The following is a 26,841-nucleotide window of genomic DNA, read 5'->3' on the forward strand; positions in this document are numbered from 1 at the left end:
CAGGGTAAACCCTCTGGTGGGACCAGGGCAGCGAAGCAGATGTAAGGATCTTCTCAGTGAGGACAGACAGGCCAAGCTGCTGCTTTGAGGGGCACCGTTCACCCCCCCGCCCCCACCTCCCCACAGCTCAAGACTCAAGTATCAGCACTGGAGCCAGACCAGCCTGGAAACAAGACCTTCCCTGTTCCGTATGAGATGGCTGTGCGCTTCTTTGACACGTAGTGCAGGGGAGCTTTGGGCAAATCCCACCCATTCTCTGATGGGCCTCCTGCTACCGTGGATAAGAGCACAAACTCCAAGGGCAGACCACCTGGGCACCAGCCACATGGCCACAAACAGGATTCTTTGGCTCTCTGAGCCTCTTTCCTCACCTGTAAAATGATGGGTGGGGTAGTACCTTATGAGTGTCAGCTCCTGTCACTATTCTTCTTATAGAATTCAAATTCTATACCCCAGAAAAATTCTAACAAAATAAACTAATGAACAAAAAAGCAACAAAGCAAAAAAATACTACATGAGGGGATACAACCAAGAAGCCCATCAATCTACCACTGACTGCCCCAGCTGGATGGAAACTCATGCCACCAGAAGGGCCACGTGCCCCACCGGCAGCCCATATAAAGGGGCAAGTGTATGGAAGCGCCTTTGAGAGGGAGGCCTCACCCCTCTGGGGCCTGCTGTCGCTCATGCAACCACTATATCTTGCCTCCTTTTTCCTCAAATTAGATTCAAGTTCCTTGTTCTAGCCTCAAGGGAGAAAGGGAACAGCTGTGTCCTACCTCTATAAAATACCTCTTCCAGGTCTGGACAACTATTATTAAACATCCCCTTTCACACTTCTCTTGCTCTATTATAAGATACATCAAAGGCCCTCGCTAATGGTTTCAGGTCTCTGTGAGATGGCTGCTGTTCCTCCTAATTCCTCTAATAATTAGTGGTTGTAAACCACTTTGAAGATAAAAGGCATTTTATAAGAGCTAAGTCCTGTTATGATTAGCTCTCCATATGCTGATGAGCACATCAAAACCAAACACAGCCACAGCGTGGTGTCTGGTGGTTAATTAGACGTAGTTCAAGGTGGCTAGTATATATTAAAGAAACTGCTGCAAAATTTATCAACATTTAAAAAGTGCCTGTTTTCTTTCCAGCACAAACAGGCTCTTTTCAAAGACCATCAGTGCAATGCCTGCAAGACGGTGCCTGGAGAAGAGCAGAGCTAATGCAGCCTCTGGGCCTGGCAGGGAGAGATGCAATAATAGCACCTGGCTTTACGTAATGTCTTATTGCTGTCAACACCAGTCTGCGCCCCCTCTCATTTTGTTTCATTTTCGCTATCATTCTGCAATATGAGCAAGTAACACTATCTGCCCTTTGCAGAGGAGGAAGTGGGGTCAGGGAGGTACCACTGGACACAGGGGTGCAGTTAGCAAGGTGACCCTCTCAACGCCCCACCCACACCCCTCAGATATGTGTATACTTGCCCATGCCCCACCCCCAGCTCCTATGTGCCTTTGCTCCTAACTCCCTACACCCGTTGACTCTGAGAAGGCTGGCCCTTGGGCTGCTCGAGCCACTCTGTCCACATGGACCGACCCAGAAGTGCCTGAAGTTTCCCAGTCACTTCTCAACAGCCCCTTAGCCAGTGTCTGCCGGGTGCAGAGGTATGAAAGCCCAGCGCCCTGGCCTCCAGCAGGGCCAAATGCGGACTAGTGATTATACTTTTGAACACATTGTGGGTCCAGGCTAAGGCTGAAACTGCCTAACCTCACACTCTGGCTTCTTCCCCTGTTCTGTCCTGCTTCCTGCTCCTGTGCTGGGTCCTCCTGGGAACATTTCCTGAATGAATCACTTGCACATGGGTCCCCCTCTCAGTATGCGCTTCTGGGGAAACCAACCTAAGACAACTCTCTTGACTCAGCGCTAATGAGAACATCTTGCATGTTTTCTGTTAAATATGTTCTCCTTCATCCTCTCAGTTTCAAACATTCTCTGCCAAGTCTCCAACCCTAATATTTATCTTTTTTACGTCTACCCTCAGGCCCCCAACTCTTAGCTCTTCACTCTCAAAGCCCCTATTTTCCCTTGGATCATGATGTTCCAACTGCTCCTGAAAAAACTCATCTTTGGGCTCTCCCCGGGCACATAGAAGGCACTGAACCAGGCAGATGCTGGGAAAGTTATAAAGATATGTTTAAGACCAGCCCTTTCCTCAATAAACTTACAATCTTTAGGGGGACAAGATACGAATAATGGAAAGAGACGATGTGAGAAGAGCAGTGTGTGCATACAAGGAGAACTGCAGAAGAAACAACTCAGAATGACCCCCAAAGCAAAGCCACTAACCACAACTCTCCATACTTTTCTATTCTGTTTCATTTATTTAATCTTAAGTGTTTAAGGACATGGAGGTCAGTTCTGGCAGAGATAATCCAAATGAGTGGATAATCCAAAAAAAAGCAGCTTGTATTTAATTCTGGTTGGCATTTTTAAAACAGTAGTACTACCTCAGGAAACAGCTTCAGAGTCATCTTAAACACACAGGACCACCACCTCTTTACATTTATCTCCAGCACTTTCTCTTCTCTCCAAATTATTTCCTATTCTCTCCAGCTCTTTAATGCCTCTGTATCTTCAAACATACCGTTCACTTGACTGGCATGACCTTCCCTTTGTCTATGTTAAGAGGCACTTTCTCTGAAAAGTCATCCTGACCTCAGCACAGCTGATTTACATGCTCTTCCTCTGGGCTTCCACAGCCTCCCGGGCTACATCCACTGTAGAAATTAAAGATTTACTTGTCTGTGCTCCCCCACCTCCTTCCTTCTCTCTCTCTCTCTCTCTCTCTCTCTCTCTCTCTCTCTCTCTCTCTCACACACACACACATACACACACACACACCTGCAAATGCTTTGAGAGAAGGAATCATATATCATTTCTTGCACTTAACAAAATATCTGGTTCATTGATTAAGTTAAATAAATGAACATATGTAAGAAGAAGTTTAAAAAGTATATAACCTTATGTTTTTTTTCTGATTCAAGTTGAAGCAGAAAACCAAGAACCACTGTTTAATGTACAAGGTACTAAGTGGGGCAGCGGCCACTCATAGAGCTAGATTCAAACATTTTCTCCCAAGTCACAGTCTTGCAGGGATCACTCTGAGTTTGCATGGCACATTCTTAGCATGAAGTTTAGTGGCTGGTAGAGAATAAGGACAACAAAGAATCCAGCCTTCAGGAACAACCCCAACTGGCAACTTAGAAAGCAGTTCCCAACCCATTCCCCATCTAACTCCTCATCTGAGTTACCTCTCCATTCCCCATTCTTGTTCTGTCCTAAGCCCCTCTTTCAGGAGGATGGCAGGAATGCAATACCCAAGAAAGGTTTTGCCTGTGCATAAAAATTAAAAAAAATCAGGCTCAAGTGTTAACTTCACCATTATGTGATCTTGGGAAATTGGTTCATTTCTCTGAAAAAGTGGAAATAACTATTTCCTACCTGTCCCGGTGGAGGAGGGCCAGAGGAGACACTGGATAAGAAAGTGAACAGTGATGCTGTGCACATATGCTAACATATCCTCATCACTGCTATGGGAGAGGTCAGAGAGCAGAGAGAGGAGGGCAGGGGAATGCTCCATGGCAGAATTGGCTCCTGGGAGTGATAAGCAGCTGTGGAGTGACAAGTGGCTCCTCATAGAGAGAGGCCAACAAAGATTCTAGGCTCTTCTGCATACATGTAAAAGAGCTGCCTCTTCCAGAATCATCTCTTAAACTTAAGTAATATCTACTTATTTCACCAGATTCCCAAGTGGAATGGAGCAGATTGTTGTCATCTAGTATCTAAGAACCTGTGTCCTCATATCCCTGATGAATATAGATGCAAAAATTCTACCAAAATACTAGCAAACCAAATTTAACAACACATTAAAAGGATCATACACCATCCCTGGGATGCAAGGGTGGTTCAAGATACAGAAATCAATAAATGTGATACATCACATTAATAGAATAAAAGATAAAAATCATAGATGCAGAAAGAGCATTTGACAAAATTTAACATCCATTCATGATAAAACACTCAACAAATTGGGTATAGAAGGAACATACTTCAACATCATAAAGAACATGTATAACAAACCTACAGCAATTATCATACTCAGATCAGAAACAAGACAAGGATGCCCACTATCATCAGTTCAGTTCAACATAGTACTGGAAATCTTAGCCAGAATAATCAAGGAAGAAAAAAAATAAAAGTAATTTGAATCAGAAAGAAAGAAAAAAACTGTTTGTTGTTGATGACCTGATTTTATGTATAGAAGATGTTAAAGGCTCCACCAAAAACTGTTAAATCCAATCAACAAATTCAATAAAGTTGCAGGATACAAAAATCAATACATAAAAATCAGTAGCATTTCTATGTAGTAACAATGAATTATTTAAAAAAGAAATAAAGAAAACAATTCCATTTAAAATAGCATAAAAAACAATAAAATTTAAGGAGGTCAAAAACTGTAAGACACTAATGAAAGAAATTGAAGAAAACATGAATAAATGGAAAGATATTCTGGGATCATGGATTGGAAAAATTAATATTGTTAAAGTGTCCATACTACCCAAAGCCATTTATAGATTCAATCCAAGGGCAGTTTTTACAAAAATGGAATAAGAAAATCCCCAAATTCATTTGGAACCACAAAAGACCCTAAATAACCAAAGCAATCCTGAGAAAGTAGAACAAAACTGGAGGCATCACATTTCCTAATTTCAAACTATACTACATAGCTATAAAAATCAGAACAGTATGATGCTGGCATAAAAACAGACACATAAACCAGTCAACAGAATTAAGATCCCAGAAATAAACCCATGCATACGTGGTCAACTAATCTTTGATGAGGGAACCAAGGATACTCAATGAGAAAAAGACCATCTCTTCAATAAACAGTGCTGGAAAAATTGGATTACCACATGCAAAAAAATGAAACTAGACCCTTATCTATACCACTCACAAAAGTTAATGCAAAATGGATTAAAGACTTAAATGTAAGACCTGAAACTATAAAACTCCTAGAAAAAACATAGGGAAAAGTCTCTTTGACATGGGTCTTGACAATGATTTTTTGGATCTGACACCTAAAACACAAGTAACAAACAAAAACAAACAAGTGTGATTACCACAAACTAAAAAGGTTCTGCTCAGCAAAAGAAATGATTAAAAGTGAAAAGACAACCTCCAGAATAGGAGATAATATTTGCAAACTGCATATCTGAAAAGAGCTAATTATATCAAAATATATAAGTAAATCATACAACTTAATAGCATTAAAAAAACACACCCAAATAATCCAATTAAAAATGGGCAAAGAACCTGAATAGACACCTTTTCAAAGAAGCTATACAAATGGCCAACAGGTACATAAAAAGGTGCTCGACATCACTAATTATTAGGGAAATACAAATCAAAACCACTATGGGATATCAACTCTCACCTGTCTGGGTGTCACAAAAAAGACAACATAACCAATGCTGATGAGGATGTGGAAAAAAGGGAACCCTTGTGCATTGTTGGTAGAAATGTAAACTGATATAGCCACTATGGGAAACAGTATGGAGGTTCCTCAAAAAATTAAAAATAAAACAACCATATGATCCAGCAATTCCACTTCTGGGTAAAGGGTGGGTAAAAGTGGGTTTACAGTTTACACAAAACACAGAGTTAATAAAGCTATTGTAATAATCATAACCTGCATGTCTCTTTCCATGAGAACAACTGTGAACCTACTTTTGCTCACCACTATATATGTCCTAAGGAAATGAAATCACTATCCAAAAGGGATAGCGGCACTCTGTGTTCACTGCAGCACTATTCACAATAGTGAAGTTATAAAAACAGCCTAAGAGTCCATCAACGATGAATGGATAAAGAAGAGGTGGTATCTATACACAAAGGAAGATTATTCAGCCATAACAAAGAAGGAAATTCTGCTATTTGTTGACAATATGGTTGGGGACCTTGAGGGCATTACACTAAATTAAATAAGTCAGTCAGAGAAAGACAAATACTATATGATCTCGCATGTGGAATTAGAAACAAAACAAAAAACAAACTGAACTCATAGGTACCTAATACAGATTGGTGGCTGCCAGGGGTGGGGTGTGGGGGAAAGGAAAGAGAAATAGGTGAAGGTGGTCAAAAAGAACAAACTTCCAGTTATAAGATGAGTAAGTCCTGGGGATGTATGTACAGCATGGTGGCTATAGCTAACAACACTGTGTTGTGTATTTGAAAGCTGCTAAGGGAGCAAATCCTAAAAGTTCTCTTATGACAAGAAAAAATATTGTAACTATGTGTGGTGATGAATGTTAACTAGACTTACTGTGCTGATCATTTTGCAATATACACATATATCAAATCATTATGTGTATCTAAAACTTATACAATGGTGTATGGCAATTATATTTCAATAAAGCTGGGGTGCAGGGGACAACTGTGTCCTCGAGTAGACTTGAGAAAATAATGGCCAGTCTGATGAGCTCAGTTTCTGGAATCTAAGTGCCTGCTAATGATCTTCATGAATATTAAAATCAGAGGCAGAGGCACCCACACAGACTTCACAGACTTGAGGCCTGAGGACCAGGGGCTGTGGGGTGCCCTGTCGCCTTTTGATCTCTCACTCAGCTGGCAGGTCCTGGCCCCTGAAAGCATGGATAACTCTTCAAGCCTGGAGAGCACTTTTGTGACCCGTGTTTGAATTCTGCCTGGGAAACACAGAGATGAAAGCACCTGTTTTCCCCTGGGTGCCACAGGGGAAGGGGTTTATGGCAATTGGGGGAGAATGTCCCTCCCATTAGTGCTGCAATGACCCAGAAGAAGACTGGGCTGGTCCCATCGTTTTCCAGGTTTTGGAGATGAGGAGAGGTGGAAGTAGTACTGTGGGAAGTCTGCTTATCGACTTGAGTCTGGAGCCCGGTTCAGCCCAGCAGGGGAGACTCTTGTGCATGAGAAAGCGGTAGCCTCAGGGCTAACTGGACACCTCCTCTCAGCAGCCCCAGCTTTCGTCAATCATCTTTCAGCTCTTTGCATCCAATCCATAAATGCTGCCTGCACCATTGAAGCTCACCCTTGAAGATGAAGATAGAGAATTTTGGCCAGAATCACTGTCCTACCTAAGAAAGATGCGGTAGGATTTATAAGAAAAGCCTAAGGGCCCCATAAGGACACCAACCTGTAAGGTGCTGGAGCAGGCTTTGAGACAGGGAGATGATGGGCCAGTTTGGTGATGTTGATTAGCGCTGTGAACCTGGAGACAAACTTTGCAGGGTGCTTTGGCCGCATGCTAAGTAACATGGTCTGAGAGCATGTAGGCCTGAAATTACTGCAGGCAACAGCAGTGATTGCAAGGGAAGTTGGGATTCTCTATCGTAGCCCTGCTGAGGCCAAATCTCCCAATAGCTAGTCTGGCAGACCAGATGTATAGTACCATTGAATTTGGTCTCTGTACAGTTCACAGGCATAGCTTATTTGAAGCAAGTGCCTGGTATTCCATATGAGGTAATACAGTACTTGGGTGTTCATTCGTCCATTCAGTGAGTGTTTGCTATGTGCAGGCACTGTTCTAGGTGCCAAAGAGGCAGCAATAATGGAAATCCAGCAAGCTTTGGACCTGGTAGACTTAGATCCCACTAGAGAGAGACGAACAATACATACATAAACCCAGTAAGTATTTTCAGATAGCAAAAAGTCCTGGAGGAAGTCGAGTTCTCAGTACCTACCCCTCTGGCATTGCTGCTGGAAGCAACCAGAGTGGGGAGGCTCCACCCTCTAGTGGCTTCCCAGGCAGCGGCCTTCAGCAAAGCCAGAGCACTAGAGAATGGAGAGCAATGTTGCCCTGTCTGCCCCCAACTGCCGACACCTGGGAAACTTAGGCTATACACATTTAGGGCTCTACATAACAAATATATATAGTTGTGCTATACAGAAGAAGTTAATAGTATTATTTCTAGGTGGTAATCTTATGAGATGGTTTATTTTTTTATTTCCTTTTGAATTTCCTAATAGTTTTGTTATTATACTGTATTACTTTTGCAATAAGGGGAAAACACATTTTTTAAAAATGAGAACACTGGCCTAGATAAATCAAATTAATAAGAAATCTATTTGGATGGGCAGGCAGGGACCAGATCTTAGGATGATGAATAACATCGTACCATGCCACTTTATGGTTTACAAAGCAATTTTGCAAAAATATCTCCTTCAACCCTCACAAGATGGTCTCAAGATTACATAAAGAATAGACCTTAGTGCAGGACAATGCATTAAGGTTCCGACATCTCAGCCAATGTGTTTGCCATTATTCCACATGGCTTTCTGGAGCTGACCTCCCTTCAGAAAGCCACCAGCACCAGGTGCTAACTCCCTCCTCTCCCCAGCTTCACCCTCTCCTACAGAGACCAAGTGGATCTGTTCATATGTGCAGTTATTGACCTAATCTTCACCAAGCCCTACTGGGTTCCAGGCATTGTACTGGGTGCTGGGGACACAGAGGAACCAAAAAGGTCTCCCAGTGTGGAGGAAAGGTCTTAACAAATTAATGAATATATGATGTAAATCATGGTAACTGTGTAAAAGAAAAGTAAAGGGTGTTTCACAAATGGCTAGCATCAGAGGGCACTGATCTGGATTGGGACACTAGCCCTTCGCTCAGTATTGAGCAATACATTGTCACTGAGTCCCCAAGTAACGTCAGGCACACATTCTTGTTGAGGACAAGATGACAAGATCCCAGTTTCCAAAGGACATACATTCTAGATGGAGAGGCAGCACTCAAAGCCAAAATAAAATTTCACTATGGACATCATGTGCACTTACAGTAATGGAATAGCCTCCTTAAGCCTTCTCTGAAATAAGGTGATGTTGACCAACCAGATCATCAGAGATGTCACAAGTCTACATGTGATTGTCCCCGGGAGAGGTCACAGAAGTAAGGGACTGGAAAGAAAAGGACACAGCCATACATAAAGTGTGTAGCTAACAATTCAAGACAGGGCTTCAGAGTCTGAGTGGGTGGCCTAGGCATTTAAGACAATAGGACCTTAGAGGTGGGAGAGGACTGGAGGGGGCTGACAGGTCAGGGCAGGCTTCTGTGGAGGAGGTGGGCCTCAGAGAGTGAAGGGATTTAGATGTTCTTCCAGGTAATCCCATTTATCAAACTGTGAGAATGCCCAAGAAACCTGCAGCACAAACAGCCCCACCCCACCCGCTGTAGGCCCTTTCTCCTCTGGACAAATGTGGCTGGCTTCCCAGCCTCTCACCTGTCCTGAGACTTGAAAGAGGAGGCCTGGGGCTCAGCTATTATGTCAGCTTAAGGGTTTCTAAGTGTCTCTCGAATCTCTGAAGAGGCAGGACAGCTGCTGGTCACCCAAGGCTGAACATAAAGACTGATTTCAGTACCAGACAAGCTGGTAAATGATGAAAACACCTGGCTAATGAGTGCATGTACACTTGGGTTTTACTGCAAAATATCCATAAGCTAAGCTCAAAAACTTTCAGGTGCTGGGATCTACTAAGAACAGATATTCAAGTCAGGGTATGTTCTCAGTTGCCATTTGATATTGTAGGCCTCACTGCAGTGATCTGGGCTACGGTGTGTTCCCTGGACACACCACCGACTGAACAAGAATAATAGTGATAGCCATACAATAATGATAGCAAGCTTTCATATGGTGCCTTAGAATCAACAGAGATTTTTGTCATCTATGCCTATGAGTTAATATCTCATTTGTAATATGAACATGCCAGTAGTTACGGATCCTGGACTATAGCTGGTGAGGGCTGGGCCTGGGGGTGCCAGAGGTCTCACATATACCCCTCACTGTGACACTGAGCCATCGTCACTAACACCTTCATCTCCAGAGCATTTTGGCTTCGCAGGTGCACTGTGAGCAAGCTCAGGAAACCTGTGCTCATCCTGAATCTCCTTGTCTTTTTGTTGTTTGAAGAACACAAAGCTTTGGCTTTAGACAGCCCTGGGTTCAAGTCCCAAGTCTGTCATTTACGACTCATGCGACCCACAGCAAGTTATCTGATTTCTCTGAGCAACTTTCCTCCTCTCTCTCTCTTTTTAAATTTTATTTTTCAATTACAGTTTAATTCAATAGTACTTTGTATTAGTTTCAGGTGTACAGCAGAGTGGTTAGACAATCATACACTTTACAAAGTGTCCCCCCTGATATTTCCAGTACCCACCTGGCACCATACATAGTTATTATAATAGTATTGACTATATTCCCTATGCTGTACTTTACATCCCCTTGACTATTTTGTAACTACCAATTTGTCCTTCCTAATCCCTTCACCTTTTTCACCCAGTCCTCCAACACCCTTCCCCTCTATCAACCATCAATCTGTTCTTTATGTCTATGAGTCTGTTTTTATTTTGTTTGTACATTTATTTTGTTCTTTAGATTCCACATATAAGTGAAATCATATGGTACTTGTCTTTCTCTGACTGATTTTTTTCACTTAGCATAATACCCCCTAGGTCTACCAATGCTATCACAAATGTTAAGATTTCATTCTTTTTTATAACCATGTAATATTCCACTGTAAATATGTATGACCACTTTCTTTATCCACTCGTCTATTGATGGACACTTAGGTGGCTTCCATATTTTGGCTATTGTAAATAAGGCTGCAATGAACGTAAGGGTGCATATATTCTTTTGAATTAGTGTTTTGGGTTTCTTTGGATATATACCGAGAGGTAGAATCACTAGATCATAAAGCAGTTCCACTTTTAGTTTTTTGAGGACCCTCCATACTGTTTTCCACAGTGGCTGCACCAGTCTGCACTCTAACCAGCAGTGTACTAGGCTTCTGTTTTCTCCACATCCTCACCAATACTTGTTTGTTGATTTATTGATGGTAGCCATTCTGACAGGTATGGGGTGATAGCTCACTGTGGTTTTAATTTGCATCTCTCTGATGATTAGTAACACTGAGAATCTTTTCATATGTCTATTGGCCATCTGTATTCTTGGATTGTTTTTTTGGTTTGTTTGTGGTTTTGTTTTTTGGTGTGGACTTGTACCAGTTCCTTATAAATTTTGGATAGTAACCCCTTATCAGATGTATCATTGGCGAATATCTTCTCCGATTCAGTAGGCTGTCTATTCATTTTGTTGATGGTTTCCTTTGCTGTGCAAAAACTCTTTAATTTGATGTAGTCCCATTTGTTTCTTTTTTCTTTTGTTTCCCTTGCCTGACAAGATCTATCAGAAAAAATATTGCTAAATGACAGAGATTTTACTATCTATGTTTTCTTCTAAGAGTTTTATGGTTTTGAGTGTTACATTCAAGTCTTTAATTCATTTTTAGTTTATTCTTGTGTATGGCGTAAGAAGGTGGTCTGGTTTCATTTTTTTGCAGGTATTTTTCCAATTTTCCCAACACTATTTATTGAATAGACTATTTTTACCCCATTGTATGTTCTTGCCTCCTTTGTCACATATTAATTGACCATATAGGTGTGGGTTTATTTCTGGGCTCTCTATTTTATTCCATTGATCTATACTTCTGTTTTTATGCCAGTACGATGGTGTTTTGATTACTATGGCCTTGTAATATTGTTTGATTTCAGGTGGTGTGATACCTCCAACTTTGTTCTTTCTCAAGGTTGTCATGGATATTCTGGGTCTTCTGTGGTTCCATATAAATTTTTAGATTATTTTAGCTCTGTAAACTATGCCATTGATAGAAACTGCATTCAATCTGTAGATTGCTTAGGGTAGTATGGGCATTTTAACGATGTTAATTCTTCCTATCCATGAACATGGTATATGCTTCCATTTATTTCTATCTTCCTCAATTTCTTTCTTCAGGATCTTATAATTTTCTGAATACAGGTCTTTAACCTCTTTGGTTAAATTTATTCCTAGGTATTTTTTATGCAGTTGTAAATGGGATTGTTTTCTTAGTTCCCCTTTCTGTTAGTTCATTATTGGTGTATAAAAATGCAACAGATTTCTGAATATTTATCTTATATCCTGCTACTGTACTGAATTCATTTTTCAAATCTGGTAGTTCTTTGGTGGAATCTTGAGAGGTCTCCACTTTCCTCCTCTCTTAAACATGGGTAATGATAGTACCTCTCTCATAAAGGCACAGTGAAGATAATGAAGTGCTTAGCACAGGCCCTGGCCCCCATTTCTAGCACTCACTGAGTACTAATTATGTTTTTGTTGTTATTGTTATTATTACAGAGAGGACAACTCAATGTCATTCTCTCATCTCAACTCAGGGAATGGGACAGAACTCTGTGGTGTGGTATTTTCTTTCTGTGTGAAATTAGGGTGCTCTAGCAGGGTGGCCTGGTGACCCTGGGAGAGGCCCATTGGCTGAGGAGGCAGCACTCTCCCTTGGGCAAGGCCTGCAGTGAAGAGCTTTATACTTGGGTGAATGGCAGAGTCCCACTTCTGAACTCTAGAACTGAGCTGTCCAGTATGGCAGTCACAAGCCACACAAGGCTATTGAGCACTTGCAATGTGGCCAGTCCAAACTGAAATGTCCTAGGAGAGTAACCTATTTCAAACACAAGGAATGGATGAATCTTGAAGGCATATACTAAATGAAAAAAGTCAGACAGAGAAAGACAAATACCATATGATCTCACTTATATGTAGAATTTAAAAAACAAACAAACAAAAAACCAAGCTCAACTGATTGGTGTTGCCAGAGGTGGGTGTTAGAGGTGGGTGAAATGGTGAAGGTGGTCAAAAGGTACACACTCCTGGTTATAAAATAGTAAGTCCTGGGGATGTAAAATATAGCGTGGTGACTAGAGTTAATAACACTGTATTGTATATTTGAAAGCTGCTAAGAAAGTGGATAAGTTCTCACCATAAGAAAAAATTCTGTTAGTTATGTATGGTGACAGATGTTAACTGGACTAAGAGTGATCATTTCACAGCATATATGCAAAGATTGAATCATTATGTTATACACCTGAACTAATGTAATGGTGTATGTCAATTATACTTTAATTTAAAAAGAATGTAAAATATATTAATAAATTTTTAGAATGAGACTATGCTGAAATGATAATATTTGGGGTATATTAGGTTAAATAGAATATGAAAATTAACTTTATCTACTTCTTCTAATGCAGCTAGTAGAAAAGTGAAAATTGCATGCATGGCTCATGTTATACTCCTACTGCACAGCCTGGTTTGGAACAGGAGTTTGGTGAAGGTTAAGGATTTGGCACTTCGGTTCCCTGTTGTGTCCTTAGCACCCGGAGCAGGCCCTGAGTGAATGAAAGAGCCAGTGAGTGTATGAGGCCTGGAGGAGAGCTTTCAAGAGCTGGAGGTCATTCTTGAGAAAGTGGGGACAGTCCTGAGGCAGTTTAGGGGCAGCCTGTGTTTTGTACAAATTAGTCAACTATGGTTGGAAAAAATATTAAAAACTTGTCCAAAAACAGCCGGGATTCAAACCAATTGCATCCCAAACCTATGTTCTTTCCACTAAAACCCTTTATGTCCCACAGGCAACACAGAGTTGCCGAAAGAAAACCAGATTTGGGATTTTTTTTAAAGCATATTCCTTCAATACCACTAATGTCTTCGCTTTGGGCAAGTCACTTGGCCTTGCCTCAGGGCCCGCAGATCCTCATCTGCACTGTGTAAACCACCAGACCCCACTGATTTCATTTCTTTTTCCCAGTGTGTACAGAGAGAAATACCCGTGTGCAGAAGGCAGGCTCAAAAGCTGAGCCCTAAGCGCCCTAAGCGCTTCCTCACTCTCTTCTCCACTCTTTTGCTCCAAAAGAGGCTCCAGCAGAGATTTCTCAGCATCACCCAAATCAATAACTTGTTTGTTTAAGGCTTCTCTTTGGTTTTACTTGGTTTTAGATGTTTTTTCATCAGAAGCAAAACCTTGCAGACTTTTTCCTTGATCTGATAATGAAATTCCCTCTGAGGTATTTAATTCTAGGAATAGTTTTGGCTATGCCACATCTTCTTGAAAGAAAGAAAAACATCTAAATCACAAACACCCGCCATCGTCAACTGCAAAGCTCAGAGGGCACACAGGCTTGTCCCCCTCCTATCTGCCTTTACTGTTCTTTGCCATCTATGCACCAGCCTCTCGTGTTTTCCACACCTGCCTTGAAGGGATCCTGGGGCTCCGTGAACAGTTTCTGCTGCTTTTCCGCCCCTGACATCCTCTCATGGGCTCTGCTTTGCTCTCACCCGTGGCCTGCGGAGTGAACACCCCTTCTGACTTGGTCCCAACTTCTGACATCGAGCTTTTTAGAAAAGAGCCTGTGCTATTTCCATTTCCAACCCTAGCTCAGGAGTCTCCTGAATGTTAATCTAAGCAAAGAATATTTAGAGCCCAAACTGATTTGTCAGAGAAGAAAATCTCACCCACTTCCCCCCGGGTGAACCGCCAACACTGTTTTTTATCAGAAAGGATAAAGAAAGATTTGCCAGAATCAGTGGTGTTGCTCTAAAGCAAGAAAGGAGCCTCAGTCGGATAGCAGGGTGGAGCTGCTTTCAACACAACTGCACTCAGGATGCAGAGCTCGCTTAATCACCCCGTGTGTCTCAGCCACGTGTTGAATCACTGGATTTCCAGTCCCTTCCCCAGCCACACAGCAGAGTGGCCGGCAGAGACTGGTGCTCAAGGAACTCAAACAAGTTTTAAACAAGCATCAGTCGTCAGGGCAGCCAATTTGCTTCCTCAAAATAATTATGTGCTGAGTTCCAAAGCCAAACAAATTCATGAAGTGGTTCTCCTCAGCTAACATGTGCAGAGACTCCTAGTGCAAGATGCTGTGCTATTAGCAGAGATAAAAAGCGAGTGACATTATCCATGCCTTCAAACAGCTCACAGTCTAAAAAAGATAGGTGCACGCAACAGACGAAAATGTAAAGCAGAATGAGGAAAGGCGATGAGAAAAGTGTGTGTATATGTGTGTGTGCGTGGACACACACATACACACACACAACGTTGAAAAAAAGTGGGAAGAAAATATACCTCAATGTTAAAATGGTTATCTGTTTACTGGGTAGTTTTTATTCTCTTCTTTACTGTTTGCCACAGTCTCTGATTTCTTCTTACAATACACATATATTAGTTATACAATAAAATGTGTTTTTCAAGAAAAATTCAGCAAATGATAACATGATTTGGGTGATAAATCATGACCCTGGAGGATGGAGTATGCACATGGGCCCTGCTGTAGGACAGGTAGAATGGGGAGGGGAGGGGAGGGGAGGGGAGGGGAGGGGAGGGGAGGGGAGGGGAGGGGAGGGGAGGGGAGGGGAGGGGAGGGGAGGGGAGGGGAGGGGGGAGGCCATTCCAGCCAGAGGAGTAGCACAAAGTGTCCCCAGGGCTGCGGTGAGGGGAGGGCACTTGGGGAAATGTAAGAGGACAGCATGCATGGGTGTGCACATGGAATGAGAAGCATGGGTGCAGGGGGCTAGAAGGCCCCGAATGCCAAGCCAAGTACTTAGTTGCTTGTTCTCTGTGTCCTATGGTCCTTTGTGTTTGTGACTCAACACACTGCATTTATTCATGCCTGTCCCGACTAAATGTTTAGCTCCTAGAGGTCACAGCACGTAACAGGAGTCAACAGATGCTTCTAGGATGAACTGAAACCTGAGGGTGTGATTCTTTATTTTGTAGGTAATAAGGACCACATGGAAATCAACTCCCCTGCCCAGATGAAAACAGGATTGAGAGTTGGGGTGGTGTCCAGTCCCATCTTGATTACTGACTCACTAGTCAGCTCTACCAACTTCCTTCCCCTCTCTGGGCCTCAATGTCCTCATCTGTAAATTGGGTAAGCTGCACAGATGACTTTAAGACCCTCCAGACTAGGTTTACTACTGTGTGTCCTCAGGGACTTGGAAGCCCTCCCTAGCATGTATGCCACTGTCATGAGTAAGCACATGTGTAATGAGTTAACACCTTTCTCCAGCTGGGGCTGTAAGCTCCCTGCGGCCAGGGCCCGTCTTGTTCCCAGGAGTACCCCAGCGCCTTCCTGGGGTGAGCCCAAGCAGCACTCAGCATGTCTGTTGAGCAGATCTGTGGCTGGTCTCTGGAATGCCCCTTCTCTGGGTTGAAGCCACGTGTGGGAAAGCAGTCAGAATAGCCCTCTCACCATGGCTGGGATTCTCTGACGGAGCTCGCTGTCTGGAGTCCACTGTTTCTCCTCACAGTTCACATTGTCAGTTGAGTCAGATTTATCCACCCCTCCACCGACCCTGGGAAAATCCTCTAGGTTTTCTTGGAAGTAGGAAGAGCGGAGTGGAGGCTTGAAACCAAGTGTTTGCATTCAGAATACTCTACTGCTCAACTGGAAACATGGTCACTGGTCCTCTGCCTTAGGATCCCAGTGAGATTAAGGTCTCGAGAGAGGGCAGCTCAGTGCCCATGAGACCACACCAGCAATCGCCCTCCATCCCTGACCCCTAACTTCAGCTCCACCTCTCACTTGAAGATGCCCTTCTCCATCACAATCCACAATGGGCAGGGATGGGTGCAGGGTTCCTGTATGCAAAAAGATGCCCAGAATGACTTCCACCAGGGTCTCCTATCCAGGGGATCCCAAAATTCTCCTTGAGGCCCATAGCTCCCTTCTGACCCGCACCTAGCGCCCTGCAGCATCTCTTTCAACGCTAAACCAGAACTAACAGTGCCACAGTGCCATCCATGGAAGGAAATGACCTCCTTCCTTTAAAGATACGCATTCCCAGAAAATGAAATCAAGGGGTTCCTATGCCCTTTGTTCATTTCTGGGATGATGGATAATGTTAAATCCCCAACCCATCCGACAGCTGAAGACTAAGAATAACTGTGGGTCGGGGCTCCCCTCTGTGTCCCCTTCAATCTGCATCCAGTCTGGACCCCATCCCCATCCCAGCTCAGTGCAGTGCAGTCCCTAGATGGTTCTTACCAGGCAGTAAGTACCTAATGGCTTCTCCACCCTAAGGCAATCATACTCAGGGTGATCTCTCCACTCCCACACTACTGGCCCTCTCTGAGGGAGCTCAGGAAACAAACCTAATCACCTGTAATGTGATTAGTGAGTTCCTGTACAAGCACTCTTGCCCCTCAGCTCCTGCCGTGCCAGCCCGAGAAGTCAGGGAGGACTCTGACTTCACAAGCATCATTAATGAAAGTTTCCCTTGCCTAAGTCTGCAGAAAGCAAGCCGTGCCCGGGAGGTGCCTACACAAGATAACTGGCTGGTTACTGAGGAAGTCCAGTAGGCATTGTGTGTGCTTCAAGGCTGGCTGCTCTCATCCCAACGCAGTGGGTGAAGATGGGCCCTCTGGAGTTCATTCAAAATCGTGTGACTTCCTGCAGGGATCTGTGGAAAGGATCAACTCCCAAGTCACGGGCAGATCTACCCAACCAGTCAGCACTTTCCTCTGGAATTCCAGCTGGGAAACAAATTGCTTTGCTCACATTCATGAGGCCACCACGGCAAGATGGGGCTGCTGGTGTTGGGGAGAGGTGGACAGCAGGAAGGATTCAGGCGCCAGTGTTCAGACATGCGACCCAGGCCAGGCAGGCAGGCCTCCCTACAACCTCGCCACATTGCTCCCCCTCAGCACCCTTTAGTGGTTCCCACTTGTGGAATGAAGTACAAACCCACTCTCCTGGCTTCTTGGGCCTTTGGGGATCTAGGGAGGGGCAGCAAATACTACTCCCTGAACAGGACAGGACAGGACAGGACAGGACAGGACAGGACAGGACAGAACGGAGAGGAGGGCATCCTTCCACACCGGGCATTCTCTGGTGAGCTCTATAGAACTCGCTTCCTCTCCTCTCAGCCACTCTTCTAGTCGTCCTGCCTCCCTTTTCTCCTCCAGTCAGGCCTTCTCACTTTCACTCATTTTGCTTCCACATCTGAAAAGCTCCTATATTCCTCCCATCTCCCCAAATTTTATTCACCCTTTAGGCAGTGTATTAGTTTCCTAGGGCTGTCAAAACAAATTATCGCAAATTAGGTGTCTCAGAACAACAGAAATGTATGCTTGACCAGGTCTCGAGGCCAGAAGTCCTAACTCAGGGTGTCCACAGGGCTGTGCTCCCTCTGAAGACCTGAGGGGACAGGTCATTCCTTACTTCTGGCTGCTAGCACCTCCAGGCTTTCCTTGGCTTGTGGCTCCATAACTCCAGACTCTGCCCCTGTGTGTCTCTCCTCTGTTTCCACATGGCCTTCTCTCTGTGTGTCTCTCCTCTGAGTGCCTCTTAAAAGGTCACTGACTGAACGTAGGGCCCACCTGGATAATCCAGGATGATCCCAGCTGGAGATCTGTAACCTGAAAGAGCCTTTTTCTGAGAGGGTCACATTTATAAGTTCTGGCAGTTAAGACGGGACCTATCTTTTTACCCTTCACCCCGCTACAGGCAGTGATTCTCAACCTCACAAACCATTAGAATCCTTGGGAAAGATTTTGGCTCCAGGTACCTAGGCCTCAATCCAGATACTGAGTTTCAAATGATTCTGGGCAGGGTCAAGGTGTGTGTGTGTGTGTGTGTGTGTGTGTGTAAGTGCTTGTGTGAATGTGTGTTTAAATTTCCCAGTTTCTAAAGTACAACCTGGGGAAAGCCACTATTTTAAGTCTTAAGGACTCATGGTATCTCATCCAGGCAGTAATTATAAGCAATACCATCTTTCACTGATTGCTTTCTCCTCTAGGATTATTCTCAAGTTAGTCACAAATCACACCATCATCTATTGTTCTTTAAATGTTGCACAAAGAATGTCAGAGAGATCACTTAATCCAGGGGTGCTCCACCCGCTCCAATCAATGCACCATTTTCATAACAAATATTTGGAAATCTTCTCTTTACCGCCTTAAGTGAAACTAGTAGATTAGTCAGTCAGCTCGTATGCAAAATTTAGCTCTAACTGTAATATAAAGGAGAAAAAAGGAATGCAATTTATAATAAAATAATAAGTATTTCAATATGTAAGTGCTCACGCACGACTGCATGGGAACACATAATGAAGTAGTCAATGCTTACACCTACGTGTAGTGGATGAGATTAGACTCAATACTGCTCAGAGACTACAAGGGAATGAAAGACCAGAGGACCGCAGAATAAAAATGCTAGGACGAGAAACAACAAGCCCACCATCCTGTCTGGATCTGACAATAGGGAGAAGGTAATAACTTCAACTGAAGCAGAGATAACATGCTGAATTAAACTGCACATGTGGAAGTAGAGAAAGCAGGAAAGCATATTCCTCTTTTGTAGGAGCTAAGCCTTACATATAAGTATAGTTATGTATTATGCTGAAACATGGGACAGGACTGAAAACCCCACCCACAGAGCGGAGGTACACATTGTTTTTGGCATTAAAAAGCCTTGGAAACCATGTCCCTTTTGTGTAGGCAGGGGGAAAGGAGGTGGATCAGAAAAAGTTGTTTGGTAGATCCCTAGGGAGACTATTAGAGTAAGAATGAAAAACAAAGGCAACCCCCAAGTAAATCATTGTAATATCCATTTTTTTTCCAAGAGATTTCTTATCACTGCACTATAAGTATAAATATATTATATAGATTAGAATATAAATTTAAAAACAGCTTCTCTGTAGAAGTTCATTGAGACGGTGATATTCCTATGCTTCTGTTAATTTAGCAAAGTGTTGTCCTAGGTCTATGTCTGTCAGACAGCATCTCAAGTCTCCTGTTGCAAATCTGCAGTGACTTCCCTGCTTCTGCGGTAACTGCATGCTGCACAGACATGCTTTCCAGCTCAGCGTGTGCCTGGAAATGCTCTGATCCAGACAGGATGCAGGCAGTGGAGACATTATCCAGTCATGTCAAGGCTTTGTCTTTATTCCATTTAGGCTTCTCTTCCCAAAGCAATGGTCTCCTAGATTACTGGGCTTTTGGCATAACTTCTCTGAAAACATTCAGTATTACTATATAAGAAGTACTTACTGATTTATATGTACAGTGGATTGAGTTTGGCAGGTGACAATTCACTGATGGACATCTGCACTTAGAATCATGACTAGTCTGCCTAGCCCCACCCAGCAGTGCCAGGGGCATCCCCCTGCCGTTGTGGCCACTCAGAGCCACCCCCAGGGCCAGAGTACTCAAAGCTCTGCGAGCCTTGAGCCTTGCATCAGCAGCAGCACCTGGGAGCCTGTTGGACGTGCAGAACTTAAGCCTTGGACAGACCTCCTGAGCTGGAACGCGCATGTTAACGAGCCCAGGAGGTCCTGCGCCCGCAGAGAGTTACTGAGTCACTCCTCTAGGGGCAGCGCTGACCCGGGGAGGAAACTGGTAAAGCCCAACCTCGCTCATTTCCCGAATGAGGAAATGGGCCCAAGAGGGTAGGCCAACTGTATGTTTTGTCTTCTTCTTGTCAGTAAGTTCCCTGAGGGCAAGAAGAGGGTGGGATACTTCTCTTGTAGGTCCACACAGATGCCAGCACAGAGAAGTACATGCGGCTGTAGCCCTGTAGTGCCGGCTGTCTGTACTTCATCAGGACTGTGAAATCTCCTATTTAACCAGAAAAAGCTGAGTTTCCATTACTCATCCATAGAAGCACTGGCAACAGAACCCCAACAGTCACTCGGACCAAGTTTCAACACCTCTGTCTTGTATAATTTCACCACTAGCATCAGCTGCGCTTTGCTTTTAAAGACCGCGGTATAGTATTTGAACAAAGAGCAACTGGCCCCGCCCCACTCCCTTTGCCCGGAGGCTGCTGTGGTTAGTGTCACATTCAGAGAAAGAATAAGTAAAAAGCAGAACCCCTATTGTTCTAAGATAACCACAGAGATGACAGATGCTGTGCATGCAAACTTGGGAGAGAAGAAAGAAGAAAGGCAACAAATAAAAAGCCAGGAAAGGAGCCTCTCTCTCTGAGACAAGAAGCTCCGGCCTGCAGATCCCTCTGCTGAAGTGTGATGTGAAAGGTGGAACATGGTGACCTGTGAACTGTGCCCTCCTGTCCTCCCCCACTCCCCCTCAGCTGGCGGGGCTCTGACTCCCAGGGTAAGTGCCCCACAGGGAGGCAGCTTAGCTCAGCCATTAAACCAAGGGCCAGGAATAAGAAAAGCTGAGAAGGGATGCAGGAAAGGGGAAAGCAGTTTCCTCCAGCCCAGCTTTCAACCCTGACTGAGCTCATCTCCAAAGAGTCCACAGCCTCCACAGCTGCAGCCGTTGTCACCTTCACCTTGGGCTGTGGCTAGAAAGATGGCTCAACACCTTAGCGGGCAGCCTCTACTTCCGGGCCTCACTTCCTTCCTCCATCCAGCAGAGACGAAGACACAGGACAACTACAAGCCACCCACCTTGCTACCCCACAGTGAATTTATCTCTTTTATCACATTCAGGACCCAGCCTGTCCCATGCATGTCACTCCAGTGCCGCATTCACCAGGTGGCACTGCAGCTTCTGTTGACATGTCCTAAGTAAGCTCCTGGACCAGGGTGTGGCCCATTCATTTTATCTCCCATCTGGCACAGTGCCTTGCTCTGCACACGCCTGGGCACTGCAAGAGCAAAGGGGGCATTGCAGCCAATTCCACTCTATGCAGTGTGACAGGCCACAAAGGGTACGCCTCTGAGGGAACAACAGCGCACTCTCACCTCATGCCTTCTCTGAAGCACGTCACCTCCCACCTATTTCAGAGATGTTCTCTCATCTTTGTTCTGACACCTCCCACCTATTTCAGAGATGTTCTCTCATCTTTGTCCTGACGTGTCACCATACCACCATTGACAACAAACTGAAAAGGTGAGAAGTTTAACTGTAAGCCACACTTTAAAAAAAAAAAAAAAAGAGTTTGGAGGCAGCAAAATATATTGGCTAAAACAGCAGGTTCCAGAGCCAGAAGTTCTTGGTTTCAGATACTAGTTCTGCAAAGTACAAGTTATGAATTTTGGTCAAGCGACTTCACTCTGTTACTCTTTCCTTGTCTATGAAATGGGAATAGGAATATGACATCCTCATGGGGCTCTGGTGAGAGAATACATGTAACAGAATAATACATTTGACTGTCTTGCTCATTTTTATTGCTGGTCTGCAAGAAGCTGCCTTGGATGTGCTAAATAAAGCAGCCAGCAAGTGGAGTTCCTCCGTTCTACGAGGAGATGAGAAAAGGGCACGGACGTACCAGGCCAGGCTGCACAGTCAAGCCCCAGACGAGCAGCACCGATGAGCCAACTCACCACATGCAAAAGGAACAGAATCACATTCACAAAGAAATCCGCCTGCCCCTTTTCTTCTTGGAGAAAAACAGCTTCCTTGGCTTTTATTTTCTACTTGAAAGAGCATGAGTACAAGAGCGATTTCCCTTCCTTCTGAATCTACCATAAGAAAGACAGCACAATCGAGATGCTCCAGGGCAGTCAACACTCAGCCTCAAAGAAACGGAGGGAGGAAAGGTGGTGGGGAAAAGTCAGCGGGGAGCGAACCGGACCCAGTGTTAAGGACCCTTAGAAACAGCAGCTACTCAGTCCAAACGATTGTCAACATACAGTTCTTAGAACCCAGTGTTTCCAGCCATTTTGATAATTCAAAGATGTTTCAGAATTTCTAGATATTATATTATAGTACAAAATGGCAGTTTTACTCACTGCAGCACGACTGGTAATAAACAGCAAATGACTGAAAACAGCCTGCGTCCGTCAGTAGGGTTTTGGTTAAATAAATGATGGTGCCTCTACACGACGGAGTTGACATGCCCCTGACAAAAGAGTGAGGAAGCTCTTGGCATATTGACAGGGAAAGATCTCCAAGATAAGTGAAAAAAGCAAGCTAGAAAAAGTGTATAGTGCACTATAATTACGTAAGAAAGCAAAGGATGGAGGCAAAATGCATGTCTGTACTGACTTGTATTTGCAATAAGAAACTCCAGAAGAACGTGTAAGGAAGTAATAAAAGTGATAGCAGGGGAGGGGGCTGGACAGGCAGATGGAGGCCAGGATAAGATTTCACTAGCTATCTTTCTATAATGATTTGTTTTTTGAACTATGTAAATATATTGCTTATTCAAAAAGTAATATAAAAATATTTTGAACATCAGCCACGGTAACCAAAACACATGTACAGGCTACAAATGGCCGGTGGGCCCCTGGTTTACAACTTTTGCATTAAGGGATCTCAAACTGGGGAAGCAGAAAGTTGGCAGCATGAAGTCCAGGTTTCACTAGGCTTGGAGACAAGCAGGTTGTTCAGTATCTGCTATCCAGAACGCTATTTGAGTTACCTGGCAATGAGCAGGTTGGGCCCATTAGCTCTTCCTCTCTCAGGGCAAAGGGGGCAACTTTCCACAGGATGAGGTGGGGCTCCTCCCCTTTCCTCCAAAGTTAAGGTTACCTGGAATCCCAATGATCTGTTCCCAGCATTGAGGCCGCTTCCTGACTTGTCCTATGAAAAGAGGAGCAACAGGAGCATGGAATTCCTCCGCTGCAGCACAGACACCAGTGTGGTGTGTCCAGCTGGGCCCCAGCCCAAATAAAGGTACCCGGAGAGCGACGAGAGAGCAGAGGGCATGTGGCCCTGCGGCCTCTTCTTCCTGCCCCTTCCACTCAGCGCCAAGGGACAAAGTTAATATTTACCCCTAGCCCTTTGTATGTTCTAGTCTTGTCCCCGTGAATGAGCTCGCTTTGTGTTCTGGGGTGAATTGTGATCTCCAAATAAAGACAAGTTGGGGTCCTACGCCCCAGTATGGCAGAGTGGGATCTTATTTAGAAATAAGGTCATTGTAGATGTTATTAGTTAAGATGAGGTCATATGACTGGTGTCCTTATAAGAAGGTAGTCATATAAAGATAGAGACAGACAGAACACCATGTGACAATGGAGCAGAGCTTGGATTACGTGACTACAAGCCAAGAAACACTAAAGATTGCCGGCAAACCACCAGGAGCTAAGAAGAGACAGGAAAGGATTCCCCCGCAGGTTAGAGGGAGTAAGGGCCCTGCCAACACCTTGACTTGGACTTCTTTCCTCCAGAATTGTGAGACAATACATTTCAGTTGTTTTCAATCGCCCTGTTTGTGGTATTTTGTCTAGACAGGCCTAGGAAATGAGCATACTCAGACCAGTTCAAGTGGCAAAGGTATTTGACGCTGTTCATCTCAGAAGGTGCTCAATGGATAGTGATGACAGCTCTCCCCAAATGAATGAAAATTCTAGGCCCTTTACCGACAGTTTCATTGTTTAGGTGTACATTGAAAAATCAACCAGTAATAATTACTGAGTACTGACCTTGTGAAGAATATAAGAGAAATGAAATATTTTATTACTGGCCTCGGGGAGTTGACAATTTGATTGAAGATTTAAGACAGACACATAAAATGTAACAACACATATAATGGCCCAATTAGTGATACTGCACTCGCCCCCCCAACCAGCGAATACCATAGAAGTCCCTCGCAACTAAACCCCACTGCACTGCCCCAGACTCAGTCTTCCACGTGTTTAATTTAGTGCTCCTGATTGTGTGTCTGGAAGAACTGGGCAAACTTTAGAATGTCAGGCTAGTGAACAACTTCTAGAAGCTATTACCACCACTTCTAGCATGATCCAAACTTCTTACCCACTGTGGATACCCGCTGCTGTCCATGATCATTATCTGCTACCCTGGGTGGGAGTTCCTCTCATCAGTTTCTTACCAGCTTTCTTTTTCTGTTCAGACAGCCAGAGCCTGGAGGGATGAAGAGCCTGTTCCGTAGCTCTCCACGAATCTGACAAGCAGAGAACACAAGATCCATGTAGTTTGCGAGTCCACTTTGATAAGCTGACTAACAGTTTCTAAGAGGGCTACAGAAAACCAGAGACGCCTACAGAGATACTGTTTTCTGTGTCATTCAGAACATCTGCTTATTTGGCCCAGCCTTCTTGCAGGAGAGGCTCTCCCCATACCTGCCTCTAGGAGCCTCCAATTCTTTCCATAAGCAAACTTCGCGTCCAGTTACACACCTGGGGATGGGGAGGTGGCCCACCTTAACTGAACTCTCCTGAAGCTCCCTCTGAATCCCAGGTTCCTCCTGCAGCTCTCACCTGGGATGTGGCGTGCTGAGTGCCAGGTGCAGCTCCAGGCTGGGCTCATGAGAAATGGCACAAGTCGCTGGAGCCCCACCTTTGACAAGCAGCCTGATGGCCCAGCTATGGCTCCGAGCCAGTATCCTGAAGGGCAGCTGTGGTCAGGGCAGGGCCTGCAAGTGGAGCAGACAGAAGAAAGTCTCCTGACTTTGACTTCAAGTAATTCATTTTAGATTCTCAGGGTAGAAAAGACCCTTACAATCATTTAATTTGCATCCTGTGACTTCTCAAATAAACTTGTATCCAGGTTCTGGGTCAGGTTTTCATGGCCGACACTGTTGCTCACCTCTACAACATGACTTCCTCCTTTCAAACAGAACTCCAATTGTGTTCACCATTCATGGTGCCACTGTATGCCCAGCTCAGGAGCCTCATCAGACAAAGCAAATGCAGGCCCTTTGCCAGGGGGTAGGCTAGAGGTAGGTTTCTGGCACACCGTTAGTCACGGAGACATGAAGAGGGGCCTCCTTGGGGGAGGATCCTGGAAATATTTTCCTGGCTCTTAGAAAGGAAGATGCAGAAAGCTCTCCTTGTTTAGCCACACTGTGACCTTCTGCAGCTACACTGTGACTGTGAGTGGGAAGCAGGAGGGAAAAGCAAAGAAAGAAAAAGGAACCTGGGTCCCTGATGCCATCACTGACCCACTGCATTAAACTCTGGTGCCACCCTTCCTCCAGCATCCTGTTATAACAGTAATGAATATCCTCGATGCTTATGTCCAGTGCGTTGGGGATTTTGCTGCCTGTAGGACTGTCCTAAGCGATGTGCACTCAGGTGTTCTGGGAAGACAGGCTCATGTTCCTGAAGCATAATCCCACTACACTGACTACAACATTCCCGAACTTCCATGTCATTCTCTTCGCTCCACCTTTTCTTAGCATTCAGTCCTTTGCCCAGACTGGGCACGTTTTACCATATTTTCAATAGTATTCAGTTCTACAACATAAGCCCATTCAGTTATTTAATGAACATTTTCGAGTCCCTGTGATGGAACAGTCACAGCCTTGAAGAGTGCGCAACGGGTGAGGCCACTCCGGCAGGAGGTGAGCGCCATGTGGCGGACGCTCGGTAGGATGTGCACACTGGGGTGTGAGCAAGAGGAGAGGCCGAGGAGGAGCCAGGGCGGCAGGATGAAGGGGCGAGGGGGAGGGTTTTCAAAAGCGCCTCGGAAAAGAAACTTCTTAAAAGAAAGTAGAAGATTGTGAGCAGAAAAGAGTGAAGGCGGCACACATTCATCCCCAAGGATATGAATAAAGATGTATTTAATGACGAGCCATGCCCTGAACCCTTACAATGAAGCAGGCACTGTTTTTAGTGCTTTTTGAGTATTAACTCGTCGAATCCTCCCCCAAGCCCATGAGGCACCTCATATTATTAGCCCTTCTTATGGAAAAGTAAACTGGGGCACGGAGAGGTGCAGTGAGACAGGAAGTGAGTAATGTTCGTGGGCTCACACTCACTACCAGCCCATGCTGGTGGTTCTCATATTAGTCGCCAGAACCAGCCACCCCTGGGAACCTGTTACAAATTCAGATCTTGGGCCCCATTTCTGACTTACTAAATCAGAGCTTCTGGGGGTGAGGTCCAGCATTTTGTGTTCTAACAAGGCTTGCACGTGACTCTGATGCCCACTTACCTTTGAAACCCCCTGCTCTGCACTATACGCACGTAATGAGAAGGACAAGCACATTCAGAGGAATATAAACGGTGGGCAGAAGAGGAAACTGGGGAGATGTGCAGAACCTTACAT

General features: G+C 44.5%; 1 protein-coding gene across 1 annotated transcript in view; it reads right to left on the reverse strand.

The window, feature by feature from the left end:
- CRACR2A (calcium release activated channel regulator 2A) overlaps positions 1 to 25,176 on the reverse strand; it is a 109,246-nt gene extending 84,070 nt beyond the window's left edge. Inside the window, exons 1-2 of the mRNA XM_016215292.2 lie at positions 25,050 to 25,176; positions 24,662 to 24,733 (exon numbers count right to left, since the gene is read on the reverse strand). The gene's annotated coding sequence lies outside the window, so the exon portion shown is untranslated. The remainder of the gene's footprint in view (positions 1 to 24,661; positions 24,734 to 25,049) is intronic.
- Positions 25,177 to 26,841: the final 1,665 nt, after the last annotated feature.

This window comes from Miniopterus natalensis, chromosome 2, assembly GCF_054644295.1.
Source record: "Miniopterus natalensis isolate mMinNat1 chromosome 2, mMinNat1.hap1, whole genome shotgun sequence".
In the NCBI taxonomy this organism is placed as follows: domain Eukaryota; kingdom Metazoa; phylum Chordata; class Mammalia; order Chiroptera; family Miniopteridae; genus Miniopterus; species Miniopterus natalensis.